This window comes from Myotis brandtii, unplaced genomic scaffold, assembly GCF_000412655.1.
Source record: "Myotis brandtii unplaced genomic scaffold, ASM41265v1 scaffold384, whole genome shotgun sequence".
NCBI lineage: Eukaryota > Metazoa > Chordata > Mammalia > Chiroptera > Vespertilionidae > Myotis > Myotis brandtii.
The window spans coordinates 20633-37195 of record NW_005364745.1 but is presented as its reverse complement, the minus strand read 5'-3'; the positions used below and the strand labels follow the sequence as shown (position 1 = coordinate 37195).

Sequence of the window (16563 nt, the reverse complement as noted above, 5' to 3'; positions counted from 1 at the left end):
GTGGTGGGGGGGGGGGTTCCTTTGTTTTTGCATTCTTAATTGTTCCAATATTGCTAACATGAACTCAGGGCCACTTCTGAACATTTGTACATTAAATAAATATTAATAAATGTAATCATTGCAACCAAAAGAAAAGTGTCCCCAGTGATATTAATGGAGGCAAGAATGATAAAAAAGAAATAAATAACGTATGCTGAGAATATTTAGTTCAGAATTAATATTTTATGTGAAAACCAATGATAACAAGGATATGATTTGAATTTACTTTTCTAGTGACGAGAAACACAAAGATTAAAAATGTCGCTCATTCATCTAGTTCATAGAAAAAATAGATGAAATGTGTTACTGCCAAGTTTGAAGAAAGAGAAATAAATGTACACCATAAAGAGGCTATTTCATCTCAAGGTAGAGACCTCAGAGTACTGCATGTAAATCCATCTGCCAAGATGCCAACATTGAGTCAGACAGCATTTTTATAGATTTTCCTCCATCATGCTCCCCCTCTGTTCCTATCACCTTAGCCCCCACCTGTTCCCTCTATGACCTCTCCATGCGTCAGTGCTTCGTCACACAGATGCCATAGTCAAAATCAGAAGCACCCATATCTGTTGAAGTCTCTTCATGTTAAAAGTCACTGCCTACCAGATCAAGCCCATACCCCTTGGTTTTACCTGCGTCCTTTTTCAATGCCCCCCCCGCCTCTCCGTTTCTCCTCCATTTGTTTCTTTTTCCTGCTTCAAAACCAACCGAATCCTCTGTTTCAGAAATGTTCTCCCTTCTTATCTCAGCTCGGTTTATTCTTCTCATTGTCAGTCTACCAGATACCTAATTATGAAAGCATTAGTTAATTGCATAATTCATGCATGAGTTTTATGACTCTGATTTTGGAAAAACAATAATTGTTACATCTCATTTTTCCCCTCCAATTCCAAATTGATATTAAATTCTAATTATTATTAAAGTAGTGGGGGCAAATTGCTCATAAAATTCACATGTACTGAAAAAATGAAAGTTGAATGTTTTGCCTATAATTTTCCCGACCTTTTCATGAGCTAACTTATTGGGTAGTGACAAAAAATAAAAAATAAAAATGTTTAAATTCTATTGAATTTAAACAATTCCATGCAATACTTCAAATCCTATGTTTAGGTATTATTCTGTTTTTTTATGATAATTACCAATTACTTCTGTCTCTGTCCCCCTGTCCTTAAACATGGCATCAATGAAGAGACTCATAGAGGTATTCACGTGCAACAAAATTCAACATTTCTAAGGCCAGGTGCTTACCCATCACACCCCCCTTCATCCACCATCCTATTGTTTCCCTAATGGTAACAGTTACTCAAACCAAAACTCTGGGGGTTTTCTTTATCACTTTTCAAAAGCAAACAATTAAACATATCCTGATGATTTCATGTTTCAAAATATTCCATTCTTCATTTCCTCCTTTCCCTCGATCCCTCCTACTCTGCCCTAGATCCTCAACTTAATAATCACTATGTGGCTATGGAAAGACCCTGCTTCTAGTCCTGCCACCTTCAAATACACTCTCCATACCACACCTTAGTTGCTCCACTTAAAATTCACATCTAATTGTACCCCTGATTTGTTTAAAATCCCTACTGGCAATGCAATAAATCTCAATATTCTTAGCTTGGCATAGAGTGTGGCATAATTACCAACTTTACGTCTTTTGTGCCACCAGTCCATATCTCACAACTGATGCTTTCAACATGGAAATACCACTTTACTCCATGTTTCTTGTATATCCCGTTGCCTTTGGTCATGGTGTTGCCTTTCTAGAGTTTCACTTTCCCTTTATTTATCTGACTAACTCTTACTCATTTTCAAGGACTTAACATCAGCGACATTATTCTACTTTGAGCATGCATTCCCCTAAAACCTACCAAGACTCTTCAGCACTAATCTGAGCCTGGGTAAACACTGTGTTCATTCATTCAAGTAACCTTTCAAGTCTAAAATTGTAAACGATGTGATTTCCCTCACTCATCATACTCACCCCAATCCTCTCAAATCCAACTTCTTCTCTCTTTCAAAACTCTAGGTAAGGCTTTGCCAACTCAAAAATAAATAAATACATACATAAATGAACTCCAAGAAAACATATCTATCAGTTGTCTGGATTTGGATAATGTATGTACTAGTATTAGGTGCCAAATTTAGATAAGCATCTACATAAACAAGGTCTACTTCATGAAATTTCCTAGAAGGAGATTTACCTGATTTTCATCATTCTGCCAATTCAAAAATTCCCCAGTCTTGCCCAGCCGGCATGGCTCAGTGGTTGAGCGTCAACCTATGAACCAGGAGGTCACGGTTCGATTCCCAGTCAGGGCACATGCACAGGTTGTGGGCTTGATCTCCAGTAGGGGGTGTGCAGGAGGCAGCCAATCCATGATTATCTCTCATCATTGATGTTTCTATCTCTCTCTCCCCCTCCCTTCCTTTCTGAAATCAATAAAAAATATATTTTAAAAAAATCCCCAGTCTTTCTTCTAAAACATTTTTATATACAAGTATAATTGGTGGAATATACAGACTCATTGAATTTTAGGCCTTATAAGAAACATTACATTTAACTAGTCTAAACATCTTCTTTTTACAGAAAAGAAAAGAAGGCCCCAAGATTTTCTGAAGGGCATATTGCTCATGAATTTATGTGTTTCTGCTACATGTGTATATCACCATACTTCATATCTATTTACACACACACATCTACTAGTATACTGCAGAGTGTGTGAATATATTGCTGTCCTATCCCAGAGTTTAGAAAAATGAAAGCAAGTTTAACACCCAGTCTATAATTAAATGCTTATTTTAGTGCAGTAAGGAAAAAAAAAATTTCAACTTCATTTTCTATGGAAGATTCTTGACTCATGTGTTTAGTGACCAGCAGAGGGAGTTATGTACACAGCTGAGGGTCTCTATCCTGAAAGACTAGTCCCTTCCAGTCCCCACCCACAGGCACTCACACCATCACCAATACTATAAAGTTCAACCCAGACTAGGTCAAGTGAAAAGAAGGAAATCTGTGCTTGAGAGTTTGTTCCCATCACATGAGAAGTTAACCTTTAGCTGGAGACTAAACTTGCACCAATATAGCTGTTCTGATAGAACTACAGTACAGTCTGAAGCTAGAACTTCTTTATATATTCAAGGAAGGTAGGGGGATTCCTTTGTACCTTGTGCCAACTATCAATCATCCTGAAAAACTCAAATGATATTTTGCTAAAACCATTTCTTCCTATTACATGTAAATTCTCACATACATAAAGTAAAATTTAATCCATATGTTTCTGATACATCATTTAAATTGTACCTTTTTAGAATTCTATTGCTTCTAGAAAAATTTAGAAGGCTTTTGATAACTTTCTTATGCTCTCGCCTCTCAACAGGAGACCAATTTGGTAACATTTAAAATTCTTTTGTTTGTTTGTTTAAGTCAAAAAACTCCCAGGGCAAATTCATAGCTGCAGTTTCTGTAAAAACAATTTATTTTTATAGATAAAATGCCTTACTGAAAAATTCCTCACTGAACAATTGCATAATATTGGAGAAAAATGAGTAATGAATAATGGATAGTGGACCTGATTCAGATCATCAAGCAGAATCCTCAAGATGAAGGTGAGACCCTCCCTTTTCCTCTACCCGAGGAGAGAGAGTCTCCTCAGAGCAGCCCAATGGAAGAGAATAAAAAAGTAGAAGTGCACCTTAGAAAAAAATCACATGCTCATTAATTTCCATAATTTCTATCTTCCCTCTACATAATCACTCTGCTTACCTACTACACATGCACACGCATGCACACACACACAGAAATACATATAACACACATATCTAAGTGAAAGAGTTTCATAAAAGACTGTGTATCCTTATTATGTACTAGAAGCATGGTGCATGAAAATTCGTGTACTCAGGGTGGGGTGGGGGGGGAGTCCCTCAGCCCAGCCTGCTCCCTCTTGCAGTCCGGGACTCCTTGGGGGATGTCCAGCTGCCAGCTTAGGCCCACTCTCCGGGGGATCAGGCATAAGCTGGCAGTCAGACATCCCTCTGGCAGCCTGGGAGCCCTCAGGGGATGTCCGACTAATGGCTTAGGCCTGCTCTCCACAGGCCTAAGCTGCTGGTTGGACATCCTTAGTGCTGCCTCTCCTGCCACCACTGCTGCACTGGCCAGCCATGAGCTTGCTTCTGGCTGAATGGCTCTCCCCCTGTGGAAGCACACTGACCACCTGGGGGCAGCTCCTGCGTTGAGCATCTGCCCCCTGGTGGTCAGTGCGCATCATAGCAACCGGTCTTTTCCAGTTGTCCACCTTTAGGGTCAATTTGCATGTTACCCTTTTATTATATAGGATGATAAAGTAAAGGCATTAAGTAAATATCAAATATCATTTCATTAATATTTAAATAAATACGGAAGATCCCCAATGAACAATACAAATAAAAACAAACAATACTAGGTGAGACCCACGAAACTGATTTCAAAGTCCACCAATGGGTAGTAATCTGCAGTTTGAAAAATGGCATTATTTTTTACCTCCTTAGCAGCTCTCAGTCCTATACCTCTTTCCAGGGTTGCTATACCATCATAATTCTGGTTCTTGGGAATTCTTACACAAAGTATTACTAGTGCTTTACGGACCTACTTCCCTTAAGTGTGCTTCCTTATTTTTATACCTCACAAAATACATACTTGGTCATGTGATTTGCTGGTTTAGAATTCTTCACTGCCTCCCAATGCCCTTCAGGCTCAAGAAGATAAGCCCAAGAGGAGAACTTCATATTCAAGAAACAAGGCCACACAACGCTTTAGGTGCCGGCCTCCAATCCACTCTCTGTGCCCTCACACACTCCTGCCTCCTCCCCATCCTTCTCCATCCCACCCCTTCATTCCAGCTACATATGGGGGTCTTGTGGGGGAAAGCGTTTGGAATTAGTATAAAGATAATAAGACATACACCTGCTTTCAAAAAACACCAAGGTTCACTGGAAAGATTCAAACATTCCACATATTCATAAAATACAAGTGAAAACTAAGAAATGGAAGAAATTATACATAGAGGTAAAGGTAACAGCATTTTTTTAAATCTGAAAGATGATACATGCAGGGATTTTGAAAGTCACTGGGACATGTGCTAAAGGGTTTTAAGTGAAGCTTGATGAGTCCAAGATGCATTGTTATAGATTCTCTTAGGCAGAGGCAGGGTTAGATACAGACTGGGTATAATCGTCACAAAATTGTTAGGAATTTCACCTAAGGGATGGGAATCACACTATTTTTCAAGAAAAGACAGATCTATGTTATAGATACATTATAGACATATATTATACATATTATTTATATATTACATTATATATCTATAATATACAGGGTGTCCCTAAAAATGTATATGCACACTTTGAATAATTATAAAGGCAGTATTTATTAAAATGCATTTCATTTTCAAAATTGAGCTATTGGCTGTTAAAGTGTGTATACATTTTTGGGACACCCTGTGTATTAAGTATATTATGGAACACAAGGCTCTTGAATTTTTGTTGTTTTCATTCTACCACTCTTTTCTTATATTCTTGTCTAAAGACAATCAGAATCTCTAACACACACACACACACACACACACACACATAAAACCAAACACAACAAACGTTTAGGTCTACAAAGTCTAAACTTAGTTCTCTGGAGGTTTATAATTTACCTCTACCCTATTTAAGAGACTATGTGAACAGCTGTGAATAAGGAAGACAGTCTCCTCCTCAACAAAAAAAAAACCCAACAAACGTTTAGGTCTGACAAAGTCTAAACTTAGTCCTCTGGAGGTTTATAATTTACCTCCACCCTATTTAAGAGACTCTGTGAAAGGCTCTGAATACGGAAGACAGTCTCCTCCTCAACAATAACTTACTGTGAGCCAGAAAAAAATAATGGCACGTGATTTTACATAGATTATACTTCATTTGAGTCCAAAATAAAGTCCATGCAAAAAGCTTTGCATGTTTAACAATGACAGCGAAATACTCGAAAGTTAATATATTTTTAGAAAGGAATGTTTTTTAGAAAAGGATGTAAATTATTTTCCAATTTGCAATGCTTTAAAATGATTACAATTACATGTATTACAAAGATGACTCTATACAGAGAAGAGCCACGACAAGGTGAAATAGAATCAGAGCTTATTTATTTGAATCCACTTACAGGGCTTCACTCTATGTATATAGGCTTGGCTCCTGAAAATCTCAAACATGAGCTTGGGTCAGGGAAGCCTGTATAAAAATTCTTTAATATTTGCAGAATATTTTGCAAGTATATTTCCCTATTATCATCTTATTTAAGAGATAAGATTGGACTCAGGTATTTAATAAAAACTCTTATTTTTTTCCAAGAGGGTTTTCTATGTGTTTTATTAAAAGTTTATACATGTTATAAAATAAAAAGTAAGATACTTGCCCTTAATTTATATTTACATTTGTAGTTAAACTCTCTTCCAATCAGTGGTCATACTCTGTGGACTGTATCCTGCCCAGTTGATTGGTCTTTGTTCTGCAAAGCTGGGTAATGCTGAGGAGAAGAACCAGTGAGTGCTTAGGTCTGGGCCAAAAGACTACCAAGTGCATGAGGGGATGGGGAATAAATCGATATACAGGACACAGCACTAAACTGAGAGACCAGAGCTTGAGCCAGCTGAATTTGGAGGGGTGGGAGTATTCTGCAGTTTAGAAAGTAGTGGGGGCAGAAAAGAGATTTTAAGAGAAATTGCTTTATGTGTATGAATTTGAGAAAAATCAAAATAAAGATTTTAAGAAAGTCTGAATGTGCATTATCCTCAGATTTTTCTTGAATGATCACAGAATATCTAATTTGCTTCCCAAAACAAATTGGAAACCAAATTGTTCTGTCTTATTTATTCAATATAATTTATATATGTTAGCATTTCCTAACAGCCAGATAGCCATATTCTTAAATATTTGTCTTTCGTATATTTCTTATACAAATGATTGTATACTGCAGCACTCTTTATTTTTTTTTGCCAAAAAGAAATAGTTCAAAGGTTGTTTTTTTAAAAAAGAGTTGTCCAACTTAAATGAAACAAACATTTATTTTATTACATCTGAAATTCATATAAGGGAAATGTATAGTAAGTTTGGGTATGAAACAATACCTTTTGACTGCTGAAGGACTACTTATCAACCCAAGTTGTCTATATTTATTGCTATAGAAGCAAAAAGTACTCCAGGAACTGTTAAAATTTTGTTACTTTTGAAAGTTATGATATTATACATTTAATACTTTGAATTTTGTTAATCATGAGCTATCTTCTTTTAGATGAAATAAATAAAATTTGTATGTTCTCAGAGTGGGAAAACAAGAGCTCTACCCAAATGAATTCTATAAAGAAATCATTGCCTTAGGTATGATAATTTGTTAGAGAAATATTTACTTTTCTTAATTGAATTTTACAAAGTTGTAGCTAAATAATATATAACAACTATATATACATATATATGTATTTACACATAATTTAATAATATATAGTAGAAAATATAATATGTTGTTAAAACTTCCTAATATTTTAATTCCTGAGTAAAAAGGTGTTACACAAAAATGTTTCAGGGACAGGATGATAACGGAGTCATGCATGCAATGCGTGGGCTGTTTTAGCAGTAAGAAGTGAGTAGTGTATTTTGTGGGCACATTTTAATCTATATTTTGTTTTCTTGGAAGCAAAAAGGTTTTTTGAAAAACAAGGGAAAGAAATCTTAATGTCCCACTCTTTTATGGAAGCTGTTTCTTTCTGAGACCTGGTTCCCCCAGTGCTATGTAACTTTGAATCAATTGCTTTGGGTGGCTTATCTGCATCTCCTTAGTTTTCCTCCCCGGGCAGAAATTAAATGTCCACAATACACTCCAACCCACTCCACAGGCACACTTCTCCTTTTCTAATGAGCCACATCTTTTGGATGGGTGTGGTGAGTTTTGCAAGTATTGTTTATTTCTTGTCTCCTAAACTAAACTCTCTGTTCCTTAAGGATAAAACCTTCCTCCTGGCCCTTACCGAACCAAAGAATCGGAGCACAAAACATGATATACTAGTATTTGTCTGTAGTATTAATTTTTTAATGTTTTATAAAAGATAATTTAGGAGAGCTGCACTAAAAAATAATTGTCAGCAATAAGCTACCTATGTTCTAAATTTTTTAAAAAATTGGTTCACAAGATTTTTATCAAGTGAGTCCTATTTTTTGCTGAAATTATAGGTAACCTGAAACAGGATAATTGACAGTGGTTGAGACAGCAAGCAATGGCAAAATCTCAGTCTCCCTGGGTCTCTCATACTGTTCACTGTGGAAGCAGAATAATCGTTTAAGAACAGAAAGCAACTTGATGTTTTCTTGAATAAACACATACAAACCCCTACATGCCAGGTTCTAAGTACTCTACAAATGGTAACCCATTTAATTTCCACAACAACCCTCTGAAGGCTGGAGCTATTGCCCTCTATGTTTTAAAATGAGGAAATGGAGACACAGAAGTGAAATAACTTGCCCATATCACATAGCAGGAAACTGCAGAGCTGAGAGCTGTGCCCGCAGGCTGGCTGCAGGCATTTAACACCAGCTCTGAGCAGCCAGCTCCAAATGGAAGCCCTCTCAGCCTCTGATCATGCTTGCACTGCATTCCTACGGGGGCCCTGCTGTTAGATGCCTGCTCACCTTTCCAAGCTCATCTCTCTGCTTCCTCTCGCCTACAATGTTGCAACCTCACTGGCCTTTCTTGTCCCTGACAAACCAAGTACTTCCAGCCTTGGGGTCTTTGCACGGCCTGTCCCCTCTGCCATCTTGCCTCTCCTCTTGATTACAGGGTGGCTGGCTTCTTCTTTGGTCTTCAGATCCCCAGGTCTGACCGTTCCCTCCTAACAGAGACCTTCATGATCAGGGACTGGAAGAAGCCATCCCATTACTGTCCAGCAAAACAACCTGTTTCACATATCTTTGTGGGAGCTACAACTCTGATATTTTCGTTTGCTTACACATTTATTTACTATTACTTTCTTTTCCTCCCACAAAAATGAGAGCTTCTTGAGAACAGGAACCTTGTCACTGAAATAGTCCAAATAACGTTTTTCCAACTGTTTGACAGCATATGACACAAAGAAATGACAAAATGATAAAATTTTAGAGGGGATTTTACTAGTATATGGGGCTTAATGAAAAACATTATATTTGGTATATAATTATGATAAGATAAACAGTATATAAATACTAGGACTCACATTAAATATTAAACTTTTATAAAGTTTTCAAAACACACCTTTATGAATTTTTAATATGAAATATGACCTGGCTTTCATGAACATACGGTCTCATATTAGGCTTTCTGCTTGAAATACCAGCAAAAAGTCTGATGACATTTTAATGACGATACCTTTAAATTCTTGACAGTATCAGTGAGAAACTTTATCACAAAAAGAAGTGATAACAATTTGCGACAGAAGAAATGCATCTATAATAACAAGCAGATCTTTCTTATTTTCATTAATAAGCATAACATTGGAATGTTTTTATAATGCAAATATCCCAAATCATTTTTATCCAGTGTTTCAGAATAACAAGGCAACTCTGCTTTGCAGAATGTATAAGCATCAGAGCAGCCATCCTCAGGAGCAGGCTGCTCCCTCCAGGGCATCCCTGCCACGTCCCTATGAAGACAGATAGTCAATGGTGCCCTTTGGCGCTCCACTCCTTTGGGTCCTCAACTGGTTTCTTTGTTTCCCCTTCTCTGATGGGCTGCAGTTTGAGCTGCAAATATTTCTCCACAAGAATCAGCAACACATATTCTCCATCAGTCCAATGGGTCACCTGTTGGCGATGAGTAGAGAAGAACTCTTAGCTAACTGTCCAAGTAGGGGATTTTTGCCTTTGCCTGGCCCAGTGAGGTGGGGCAAATTTGTGAGTGCTGGATGTGGCTAATTATGCAGATGCACGGGATGAGCACCGGGTGCAGCTCTGAGGATCTCCTGATGAGGGCACCCAGGCAGTGGCTACTGGCTCCAGTGAGCCCTAACCTCTCAGATGGGAAGTAACATCGTGAGGCAGACCCAGACCAATGGCAACATGAGAAACTGTATTGCTCCTCAAAAGTGTGGTCCACACCAGCATGACTGACATCACTTTGGAGTTCGTTAGCGAAACCGAATCTTAGCTCCCACCCCATTGGATATGAATCCTCATTCCAACAAGACCCCTTTGTAATTAGTAAGCCCATTAAAAAAAAAGTGCTTTTCTTAAAGCAGTTCTTTAAGAATATTGCTTAGAAGAAAGTTGGCAATGAATATCTGCGAAATAGTATTGGCTGAGTTGTATGATGAAAATGCAGAGAACTGAAAGGATATTGCAGTGTTTTATGTTATGTTTAAGGACTTCACCATGAATTACACCTGCACAAACACACGCTTTATTTGAAAATGTCATGCAAAATGAAGATGACTACAAATAGGACAAAACTTGTCATGATGGTGCTACTTACAGTTTTTATGAGAATTAAATTACCAAGTCACCACTTCTTTTTGTCAAGCCATCTTTCTGAAAGTATTTTCATAAAACACATGCCAGCCTCCCACTGTTTCTTTCTGTATAAAATAGGTATTTATTAAGTGGATATAATACATGTATGCATAATGCATAAGCCCATCTCAGACTGGGTCAAAGTAAGACCAGTATTTTTTTTTAAAACCACTGTTCAGTGTGTTCACTCACATGATTTGCCAACTTTATAAAACATTCTTCTTTCCAGCTTCTCCTTTCTTACCTCCTCCCCATTTCCTAACTGGCCCTAGAAATGACTCTTCCAGGAATTGAGACATCAATTATTTGCAACTTCAGACTGTTCCAGACTCTCTTAGTAGCTCTAAGGTCAACCCGAGCTAAGGGAGATTAAGTTTTATTTTGCATGTCAGCACAAAATCATCTTTTTGCTGTTTTTACTTGTTTACTGGTGCCCCTGATTATGCTTACTAGTTGCACTCAGACTTGTCCAAAGTGAATTATAAGTTATAGTGTGTAGTTAACTCTTAACTCTCCGCTCCACAAATATTTACGGGATCTCCTCTACAGGTATGATACTTATCTGGGATGCTTAATCAGAAAGATTATGCTGCAGAAACAAAGAATGCTCCAACCTTAGTGGCATGTCAAGGGAACTGTTTATTTCTCACTCAGAGCACACATCTGACACAGTGCAACAGTGAGCTCCACCATCATAGTGGATCCAAGGAGCCAGCTGATGGAGATTCTATCTTCATATCTGCTTCCATGGTGTCATGACAGAGATGGCAATGAGGTAAACCACAAATTGGCTCTCAAAGCTTATTTCTAGATCTTAACTCTCCGCTCCACAAATATTTACGGGATCTCCTCTACAGGTATGATACTTATCTGGGATGCTTAATCAGAAAGATTATGCTGCAGAAACAAAGAATGCTCCAACCTTAGTGGCATGTCAAGGGAACTGTTTATTTCTCACTCAGAGCACACATCTGACACAGTGCAACAGTGAGCTCCACCATCATAGTGGATCCAAGGAGCCAGCTGATGGAGATTCTATCTTCATATCTGCTTCCATGGTGTCATGACAGAGATGGCAATGAGGTGAACCACAAATTGGCTCTCAAAGCTTAATGACATACATTGCTTGTCACATTTTATTGTCCAAAGCAAGTCATAAAGTTGTGCCTAACTTTAAAGAGATTGAGGAAGTACAATCCTACCATGTACCCAAAGGGACAGAGCCATGTCAATAGTCCTAACATTGTATGTCTGTCTAAAGAGAAACCTAATAAGCACCATCCTATTATCTAAGACCTTAGAAACTAGTTGCAGAAATTATATATATACATACATTGTGTCAACAGAGTTGAGTATCAGGTACAAGATGTTCTACAACTCAGAATGTGTTGCTTAGAAAAAAGTGTTTAAGGATTTCTGTGATAGAAGCAACAAATGTGGACAAGTGAATAAGGAAGTATGTGGAAAAGGTGAGACTGTATAAATTGTTGGATTCTGAGTGAGAAATGGGAGGAGAAAAGATATTCATGGTTGTAACGACATTGGATAAAGCAGAGGTGGGGAAGAGGCTTCTGGAAAGTGGGTGTGAATTGACCTGGAAGAACATTAAAAATACTTAGAAGCAACGAATCTCTTAGAAAATATTTTAGATTTTTTATATTTAGAAACTTAAAAAAATCTTTCCCCATCATCTTAGTGATCTTGCTTTAGCACTTGAGAAAATTACCAAAGGCAAACCACCTATCTCATGTACAATTGGATGGGAGCTGGCTTTTAATTAGATGCCCAATAGAAATAAGCCATAATAAAATTGCACATTAAAGGGATATTTAAATTTTTCCTTTTGCTATGTTACCTTTGTCAGCTTCTCCTTATTGTCAATATATCTTACTAGAGGCCTGGTGCACAGATTTGTGCATCGGTGAGGTCCCTCAGCCTAGCCTGCAGGGATAAGGCCAAAACCAGCTCTCTGACATCCTTCAAGGCATCCCGGATTGTGAGAGGGCGGTTCTCGGGTGACGCGCCCCAGAATCAGGTTCCCTCCTCTCTGGTTCCAGGTGTGTCACCCAAGAACCGCAGCTGCCAAGTCACCGCAGCTCGGCAGCTCCTATGTTGAGCGTCTACTGATGGTCGGATGGTCGAACAGTAGGACAGTCACTTAGGCTTTTATATGTATAGATGACTTTGTCTTAAACTTTTTCAGTTAGCTTTCTATGTAATTTGTATACTTCTGTTAAATTCTGACTAGAGTATAGTGTTCTGTAATATTCTGTGAGAATATGATACTAATGTCCATTTTGGAAGCAAAAGAAAACTCAAATGAAATAAAGGATATGGGAGGTTTTCATTGTTTAAAAATAAATTCAGTGATCTCTCGTTCACCCTGCTTCTTTGATAAATGGTGTAAGAGAAAGAATTTTACCAAGTCATGGATTGAAATCGGTCCAAAATAGACCACAAAATTCCCTAGGGGGATGTACTGATCTTAGATATTCTGTTGGTTGTTGCTAATTCAAACTTTGACCGTCTATTATCTCAGTGAAAATGGAAGTCTCCTTAGTGCAGGGCCTCATGTGAAGATATTCTTTATACCCAGAGCTCTAGGTAAGCCCAGACAGAAAACTTTTAATGTGGATTTCAATGTTATATAAATCATTTGATCAACCATATTTTTGCAATAGAAATTCTGACCTCCAAAGCAAGAAAAGACATTCTTCCACTGGACTTTTTATAACTAACTGAAGGCAATTGTAAATATAATTTAGTTTCACTACCTACTTAGCTTCATTACCATTGTGTTCTGTGTATGATCCATTTTCCTGGGACTTTTATAAACACGGATACTGAATTGGATCAGTTTACAGAATTGAATTAATTTAATTCATTCTAATTAGGAAACTGTAAGGAACTTGAAGCCATGATTGAGCTCAGCATCCCTGAAGCCATTTTGGGGGAGTCATAAAAAAGGAATTTCAGGATCATGTTCTGCATGGCAACCTCAGTTACCTTTCTTCTCTTGAGCTTGCTCATCAATGTCCCCACTCCATGCCCTAGTCACCAAGGATGTTTGAATGGAACCTCACCTTTCCATTCCCCTTTCCAGTTCAGTTCATGCTCATTTCTCTCCTAGATTACTGTACCAGCCTCCTAACTATTCTTCCTCTCTCCTAATTTGCTTCTCTCCTGCCTCTTACCATACCCCTTCCTCCACCGTCCCTTTCAGCTTACTTGTGGTTATGCTCACCTCTTCTGAGGATCCTCTGCTGATCTCCCTAGTCTGAACTGTGAGTTAATTTCGGAGCATTACCCCAGTGCCTTGTGATTTCTGCGGTCATAACCTTTCACGTGGTACAGTAACTGCACATTTCTCTGCTCCCTACTAGACTGGAAGCTACTCGAGGTCAAGGATGCTCTCCACTTTGGGTCTTTAAGTCTAGCACACAAGCAGTCCCTAAATAAGTATTTGTGGAATGACTACATGAATAAGTAAGCTATTAAGAAATGAATGTGCAAGCAAACAAACAAAAAAGAAATAGAAATATAAGAAATTAGTCATTCTAGTAAGATTCCAAATCAAGGAACTTGAATGGTCTTCTGTCTACTGCTTGTCCAGGTTCCCAAAAATTGAAGATGCAGCCCCCTGTTATGGCTGGATAACAGTAAACACGCTGTCCTAAAGCTCGCTAAGCAGTTCAATTCAGCTATTTTGCACAATAGTTGTCAACAGCGCATTAGCTAATGCAAAAGCTCTGCAATAGGCATTGCGTGGAAGTTTATCTCAAATGTGCAGAAATTGGGAAATGGGAACAATAAAGTTCCCATACTCTATTATCAAACAGTAAATCACTTCTTAGAATAGAATAAAGTCATAGAAATTTCCTTTTTCTTTTCAGCACCAAAATAGCAAGCTTTTCACTGTTCTTTTTCTTAACCATGAAATTTTGATTGACATGATAACACTAAAATAGATCACCCAGGCAATTGATAAAACTTTCCTATGGCGACCAGTCAGGTGACAATTTTTTCTGCATCTTTTCTCTTGGAAACTAAAGGAAAACATCTCTTTTTCTGATAGTCTTAAATTGTAAGTGCTGGATTCCAAATCACGTTCGGCAGGTCTCTTTAATACACAAGCGTATTTACAGGGTATAAAATCAGTCATATTGGTTTCCCTCGATTATGAATATAATCATAATTATTTACAGGCCCTGAATGTGACCAAAGGAAGGCATCTGTTATGATATCACTATTGCCAATGTAAAAAGCAGCCTGATCTTTTCCTCATTTACTCAGAATAGTCCTCAGAATCTGCCGCAGTCCTTTCGGGCTGCTGTAACAGAATACCATAGACTGGGGGGCTCATAAACAACATACATTTATTTCTCATTGTTCTGGAGCCTGGCATCCAGAAGATCCCATATCTGGTGAGGGACCGTTTTCTGGTTCATAAATGGCTGTTTTCTTTTTTTAAAATCTTTATTATTGAAAGTATTACGTATGTTCTCTTCTCCCTCCCCCCCATTGAGTCCCTCCAGCCTGCCCCCTGGCCCCTGCCCCAGATCTTCACCACCCTATTGTCTGTGTCCATGGGTTATGCACACAGACGGCTGTTTTCTAGCTGTGTCCTCACTTGGCAGAAGGAGCAAGGGAGCTCTCTGGGGTCTACATTATAGGAGCATTAACCCTAGTCATGAGGGCCCTGCCATTATGACCTAATTGCCTTCCTAAATCTCCACCTCCTAACATCAACACATTGGGGGTTCAGGCTTCAACATATGAGTGTTAGGGTGACACAAACATTCAGTACATTACAAAATCTTTCTGGGTTTATGTATAAAAAAAAATGTGCACAAAATGACTCCTGTCTTGGTCTTTTTGAGGGTTTGCTTGTTCTTTAAATTTTTTTTCCTAAATGGTTAGAGATAGGTGGAACATTTAGTTTTGTCTAGAACATTTTAATCATCCTCTTGGATTTCACATAGTGAAGTTAGGTTGATATAATGATCAAATCAGCTCACCCATATTCATAACCAGGAGGTGGGCGTCTACATCAAAAGTAACTCAATTTTTTTTTCCTTAAGAGCCACATCAAAATCACCGTCAAGAAGTAAGAACACATTAAAAGACACAGGCCTCCTACTATACTAATGAATATTTGAGTCCTCATGTCTCTTTCTTGAAACTACTGCCCTGAAAGTAATAGCTGACTCAAATGATACAAGACGTTTGCAAAAGAACATTGTGATCAGTTCCTTTTGAACAAAGGAGAAGCAGGAAGGCAGTTTTACCTGAGCTCAAGTTCTCATTCATACTGAGGACAGCCACCTGGGTCCTTAGTGATAAATGCGATAAATGTGCAAATTCAGAAATGTGCGTTGCAATGCCAAGTTAAACAAGGCATCACCTCCCCAGTGCACTATTCCTACCCTGCTACCCAAGCACAAGGCATGGGCTGGACCATTTCCGTATGAAAGTTCAGAAGATACAGCAGTAACATGGTTTTAAACAGACTGAGTCATACGAAGTGATGGAAAGGTGATGCAAACCAAGAGCATATTGATTCTGTTTCCATATCTATTACTCACTGCAACAGCTGGTCCATTCCTCCATGCCTCTCCCCTGTGAGGACCGTACAATGGAAAATGGGTCTTCTGGTAATTCCCATTTCACCTCTTACACAAACACACTTCACTGCACACCCTGGAGAGTCACAAGCTGCACTCTGGGAAATGTTAATAGAGGAATTAAACCAAAAAAAGAAAAACTGTGTTTGTTGGGGTAAGCAAAATTAATTGTGTTTCTTTACCAAAGGAGCCATTTAACATTTCTTGAATATGAGAACCTACATTATGTCTCTCTAAATAGAATATGCAATGTGACTCATGCTTACTTGATTACAAAGATTTCTCTTTGAGATAAACTTACTTCCATTTCAGAAAGCACTGGAGTTGAATTACAAAACACTGAACTAAATGTAGCTGTAAA

At 38.2% G+C, this 16563-nt stretch overlaps 1 long non-coding RNA gene across 1 annotated transcript in view; it reads right to left on the bottom strand.

Annotated features, from left to right (window-relative positions):
- The window catches only part of LOC106727183, a 147937-nt gene extending 131706 nt beyond the window's left edge, over window positions 1–16231 (bottom strand). Inside the window, exon 1 of the long non-coding RNA XR_001363351.1 lies at window positions 16164–16231. This is a non-coding gene — a long non-coding RNA (uncharacterized LOC106727183). The remainder of the gene's footprint in view (window positions 1–16163) is intronic.
- Window positions 16232–16563: the final 332 nt, after the last annotated feature.